The sequence below is a fragment of the Mixophyes fleayi genome, unplaced genomic scaffold, assembly GCF_038048845.1.
Source record: "Mixophyes fleayi isolate aMixFle1 unplaced genomic scaffold, aMixFle1.hap1 Scaffold_32, whole genome shotgun sequence".
Taxonomy (NCBI): Eukaryota; Metazoa; Chordata; class Amphibia; order Anura; family Limnodynastidae; genus Mixophyes; species Mixophyes fleayi.
In genome coordinates, this window is record NW_027447221.1 from 936,850 (window position 1) to 943,118 (window position 6,269).

General features: G+C 40.6%; 1 long non-coding RNA gene across 1 annotated transcript; it reads left to right on the forward strand.

Moving 5' to 3' along the window:
- The first annotated feature begins 938 nt into the window (after nt 1–938).
- On the forward strand, nt 939–4,480 carry LOC142129870 (uncharacterized). Its single transcript, XR_012686104.1, has 3 exons — nt 939–982; nt 4,111–4,213; nt 4,342–4,480. It is a non-coding gene; the product is annotated as an uncharacterized LOC142129870 (long non-coding RNA).
- Nucleotides 4,481–6,269: the final 1,789 nt, after the last annotated feature.

Genomic DNA, 6,269 nt, shown 5'->3' on the forward strand with positions numbered 1-6,269 from the left:
ATATAAGGGAGATGTACTTTTAGTAAAAAGTAGCTCTCCAATTTCAAAAGTACATCAACGTAGTATTAATACTTAGATTTAAAGATTTTCTGGGATAAATGAAATACATTCCCAGCAGCCATCTCCCTTTGCCTCTATCTTATTGCATATTTTGTCCTAATGTGCTTTCATATTTACATGTCACCATGTTTCCATTGGCTAGTACCTTAAAGTCAGATGTCTGTCAAGCAAACTGACCAGTGACAGAATTGCTTTGTGAGGTTTACATCTTTATGACATCAAATGCTTCACATGAAAAATGCAGTTCATTGTCAAAAATCAGCTATATTAGGAGAGTGAGAATTGTGTTTTAGCATCAATTACACACTAAATATGCTGTCATTGTGTATGTTTAATGGATGTCTTTCAGTTTTAAAGATAGACAGACCGATAGATAGATAGATAGAAAGATAGAAAGATAGATAGATAGAAAGATAGATAGATAGAAAGATAGATAGATAGAAAGATAGAAAGATAGATAGACAGATAGATAGACAGACAGACAGACTGATTTCAACTGGAAGCAGTGCTTACATATTGCTTAATTTTTGGTGGTTATTAAATAGTATGGGTAGGCAAGAAAAGTGCATATATCTTTTATTAGCATAAACTTACCCAAATGCGCTCTTGCATATTTAAGGCATTCAAAGTAATAATATTTCACAGCCAGTGTTGGACTGGCCTAGCGGAGTCCCAGGGAAATACCCGGTAGGCCCCACTGTCCGATGGCCCCGCCCCCCACAATGTGATCACCAGGCCCCCACGGAGAGGTCAGTGTAGGAGCAGCCTGTGCTGCTGGTAAAGAGGAGGAGCTTCCTGCTCAGGCAGGAACTGCTCACTGTCTCCCATCACCCCCTCTGCTGTGCTGTGATTGGCTGACACAGTCACTCAGAGCAGACACGCCCCCTACCCACACTGCCATGGAGGAAGCAAAGCAGGAAAGGTGAGATGTGTGTGTGTGAAAATGTATTAGTGTGTGTATGTGTGTGTATGTGTGTATATGTATGAGAGAAAATGTGTGTCAGTGTGTGTGATAAATGTGTTAGTGTGTGTGAGAGAAAATGTGTGTCAGTGTGTGTGATAAATGTATTAGTGTGTGTGAGAGAAAATGTGTGTCAGTGTGTGTGATAAATGTATTAGTGTGTGTGTGAGAGAAAATGTGTGTCAGTGTGTGTGATAAATGTATTAGTGTGTGTGTGTATGTGTGTATATGTATGAGAGAAAATGTGTGTCAGTGTGTGTGATAAATGTATTAGTGTGTGTGTGAGAGAAAATGTGTGTCAGTGTGTGTGATAAATGTATTAGTGTGTGTGTGAGAGAAAATGTGTGTCAGTGTGTGTGATAAATGTATTAGTGTGTGTGTGTGTGAGAGAATGTGTGTCAGTGTGTGTGATAAATGTATTAGTGTGTGTGTGAGAGAAAATGTGTGTCAGTGTGTGTGATAAATGTATTAGTGTGTGTGTGAGAGAAAATGTGTGTCAGTGTGTGTGATAAATGTATTAGTGTGTGTGTGAGAGAAAATGTGTGTCAGTGTGTGTGATAAATGTATTAGTGTGTGTGTGTGTGAGAGAATGTGTGTCAGTGTGTGTGATAAATGTATTAGTGTGTGTGTGAGAGAAAATGTGTGTCAGTGTGTGTGATAAATGTATTAGTGTGTGTGTGAGAGAAAATGTGTGTCAGTGTGTGTGATAAATGTATTAGTGTGTGTGAGAGAAAATGTGTGTCAGTGTGTGTGATAAATGTATTAGTGTGTGTGTGAGAGAAAATGTGTGCCAGTGTGTGATAAATGTATTAGTGTGTGTGTGTGAGAGAAAATGTGTGTCAGTGTGTGTGATAAATGTATTTGTGTGTGTGAGAGAAAATGTGTGTCAGTGTGTGTGATAAATGTATTAGTGTGTGTGAGAGAAAATGTGTGTCAGTGTGTGTGATAAATGTATTAGTGTGTTTTGTGAGAGAAAATGTGTGTCAGTGTGTGTGATAAATGTATTAGTGTGTTTTGTGAGAGAAAATGTGTGTCAGTGTGTGTGATAAATGTATTAGTGTTTGTGTGAGAGAATGTGTGTCAGTGTGTGTGATAAATGTATTAGTGTGTGTGTGAGAGAATGTGTATCAGTGTTTGTGATAAATGTATTAGTGTGTGTGTGAGAGAATGTGTGTCAGTGTTTGTGATAAATGTATTAGTGTGTGTGTGAGAGAATGTGTGTCAGTGTGTGTGATAAATGTATTAGTGTGTGTGTGAGAGAATGTGTGTCAGTGTGTGTGATAAATGTATTAGTGTGTGTGTGAGAGAATGTGTGTCAGTGTGTGTGATAAATGTATTAGTGTGTGTGTGAGAGAATGTGTGTCAGTGTGTGTGATAAATGTATTAGTGTGTGTGTGAGAGAATGTGTGTCAGTGTGTGTGATAAATATATTAGTGTGTGTGTGAGAGAAAATGTGTGTCAGTGTGTGTGATAAATGTATTAGTGTATGTGTGTGAGAGAAAATGTGTGTCAGTGTGTGTGATAAATGTATTAGTATGTGTGTCAGTGTGTGTGATAAATGTATTTGTGTGTGTGTGTGTGAGAGAAAATGTGTGTCAGTGTGTATGATAAATGTATTAGTGTGTGTGTGTGTGAGAGAGAAAATGTGTGTCAGTGTGTGTGATAAATGTATTAGTGTGTGTGTGTGAGAGAAAATGTGTGTCAGTGTGTTTGATAAATGTATTAGTGTGTGTGTGAGAGAAAATGTGTGTCAGTGTGTATGATAAATGTATTAGCTTGTGTGTGTGTCATGATGTATGGTAAATGTATTAGTGTGTGTGTATGAGAGAAGGAGGTGAGTCAGTGTGTATGATTAATGTATGTGTGTGTGTTTGTATGTATGAGGGAGAATGTGTTTCAGTGTCTATGATAAATGTATTAGCGTGTGTGTGTGTATGTATGAATGAGAGAGAATGTGTGTCAGTGTCTATGATAACTGTATTAGTGTGTGTTTTTGTGTGGCTGTCTGTATGAGAAATGTGTGTATGAGAGAGGGTGGGGAGTCAGTATGTATGTTAAATGTATTAGTGTCTGTTTGTATGAGAAATGAATGTGTGTGTGTGTGTTATGTGTGGGCAATAGGGCTTGTGGCAATGTAATGGGGTATGAGGACAGGGAGGTCTTGTTATAAGTGAAATGGGCGGTGAGGACGGGGGGCTGTTATATGTAAAATTGGGGGTGAGGGCAGGGGGGCTTCTATATGTGAAATGGGGTTGAGGGGAGGGGGGCTTGTTATAAGTGAAATGGGGGTGAGGGCAGGGGGGCTGTTGAAAGTTAAATGGGAGTGAGGGCAGGGGGGCTGTTATAAGTGAAATGGGGGTGAGGGCAGGGGGGCTGTTATAAGTGAAATGGGGGTGAGGGCAGGGGGGCTTGTTTTAAGTGAAATGGGGTTGAGGGAAGGGGGGCTTGTTATAAGTGAAATGGGGTTGAGGAGAGGGGGCTTGTTATAAGTGAAATGGGTTTGAGGGCAGGGGGGCTGTTATAAGTGAAATGGGGGTGAGGGCAGGGGGCTTGTTATAAGTGACATGGGGTTGAGGGGTGGGGGCTTGTGTAATATAATGTGGGTGTAGGTAGGTGGTGGCTAATGTGTGAAATTTTATTTGTGGGGTGATGGCGGGTCAATTTAATTTACCGGTAATAGTGGGGCCTATTAATTTAAGATGAGGTGGCGAGACCTTTAATGCTGGGGTGGTCTGGAGCTATTAATTGAATATGGGGTTAAGTTTGGGCAGGAGGGCTATTTATTAAATGTGAATTATTTATTGCCAGGGATGTTTATGGTAAAAAGGTTATATTTATTAAACTTAAATGCTATTTATTGCTAGGCCTGTTTGGAGGTAGGGAAATAGGTTTATTTATTAAATGCACATACTATTAATTTAATGTCGGGGTTGGTTGAAGGGAAATAGATCTATTTATCAAAAGTGAATACTATTATTTTAATGTTGGGGCTGGAGGGAGGTCTAATTATTATTAAACGTGTGTACTATTGATTTAACGCCGGGGCTGTTTGGAGTTTTCTAAATGTCATGTACTCATTTTTTCCCCAGTTAGGACTCCCAACATTGCAGGATCCAGGCAAGCAGCAACTAAGCTAAAGACACCAGCAGCCACAGGTCAGGAAAGCGACAAGTAAAGGACACACATACTCAGGTACATACAGTAGGCGCACACACATACTGTGCCTCGATTAACATCTATTTGGCCTTTCAACATGATGTAATTTTCAGGCTTTTTTTCCATGGCCACTTTAAGTCCTGCCCCTGTCCTTTTCTATGTAGGTGGAATCCACCCAAGTCCAAAATTTGCTTAGCGCAAATCACCTGCACCTTCAAGAATCGCACACGTCATGACCTTGCGATACTGCCAGCGTACAGGAGCTGAGAGGACCCTGCCCAGCAACCACAGAGAGGAGATGAAGCAGAGGTAAGTCAAATTTACTTTATTTTATTGTAATTTTTTGTTTATTTGTTTTTTTCAAACTTGACAATGTTCCCTTTTTACCTGGGGGGGGGGAAGTAGCCTGTTCTTGGCATTATATGAATTGGTGCAGTACTCTGTGGCATAATATTGTTTGGGGGCCTAATTTAGGGCATAATATGATTTGGAGACATTATTGTGTGGCATAATATGATTTGTGGCATAAATTGAACTGGGGCACTACTGTATGTCATAATATGATTTGGGCGCATTACTGTATGTCATAATATGATTTGTGGCATAAATTGAACAATGTGGCATAAATTGAACTGGGGCACTACTGTGTAAACGTTTATTTGTTGGTTCCATTTTGATTAATAATATCTATATAATATAAAATCTCTCTATCTAAATGCACAATTGGCACACCTGGGCTTGACCAGATTTTAGCCAACCCCTGATCTGCAGCAAAGGTAATTCCCATGGAGCCAAGGTTGGGGGTGGCACAGTATATTCTTCTCAATAACGGTAATAATAGTATGCGGATACACAGGTTAATTGTAACTATTCTGAGACAAGGTGCCCCTCTGCTTGTATATGTGTTTTGTGTGTGTTTTAAATTTTTGTCTTTCTTGGAAACATTATTTTTTCATATTTGTCTGTTTCATTATAACAACTACACACCTTCCACTATGTATGCAGTGATTTTAGGGCACTGTCCTTGAAACTCAGGACTTCTGTACTGCCTGCCGGGAGATATGTCACACTTCTTTGAGCAGGCAGTGTACACTTCTGTTGATGGTGTATGCAACAATGCAAGTGTTTTACTGTAGGGGAGTGGCCTTCTGCTTTTCACACTCACACGCACCCTTTAAACATGAGAGCTATTGACTTAACATTGTGACTAGTTGGGGAAGGGGGCTAGAGTGTGCATATCCCTTTTTCAAAACAGGACCCCAACATTCCAGGGTCCAGACAGCAACTGAGCTTAAGACATCAGCAGCAGCAGGTAGTGAACGCTGCAAGAACAGGTAGGAGAGAGCAGGACAGTCTGCCAACTGTTCTGATTCTAGTGGGGCAAGACTGTGTCTCGATCTAAGGGGTGGGGCCTAGACTATGCACTCTTTATATAAACTGCATTCTTTATATACTAACTACACTATGCCACTAGCCATGCCCTTCATGGGCTGACCACTCCCCTCAAGTGTTTGGTCCCGCCTCTATGGTGGCTGGACACACCCCCTCTGGTGGGCCCCTACCATTGCAGTCCACCTGTGGGCCCTTCATGTCCCAGTCCGACACTGTTCACAGCATTAATACAGTTATGTACTAGACTGGACAATGGTAAGCAGAGCCAGTACTTATATCAACAATGGCCTTATCTGTGTGAAGTTTGTATGTTCTCCCTGTGTTTGCGTGGGTTTCCTCCCACACTCCAAAAAACATACTGTTAGGTTAATTGGCTGCTATCAAAATTGACCCTAGTCTCTCCCTCTCTGTCTGTGTGTGAGTGTGTGTCTATATTAGGGAATTTAGACTGTAAGCTCCAATAGGGTAGGGACTGATGTGAATGGGTTCTCTGTACAGCGCTGCGCTATTAGTGACACTATATAAATAAATGATAATGGGGATGATGATGATATGTGTTTACTATGCCTATACACATAGCCAGCTTTCACACTTGATTGGCAGATTAATGCATCATTATTGCTAAGTTTGATAACAGTTGTCTAATACAGTGACACTGGTAGAGAAAACCACTATAGACATTCACATAAGCAGCTCTCAT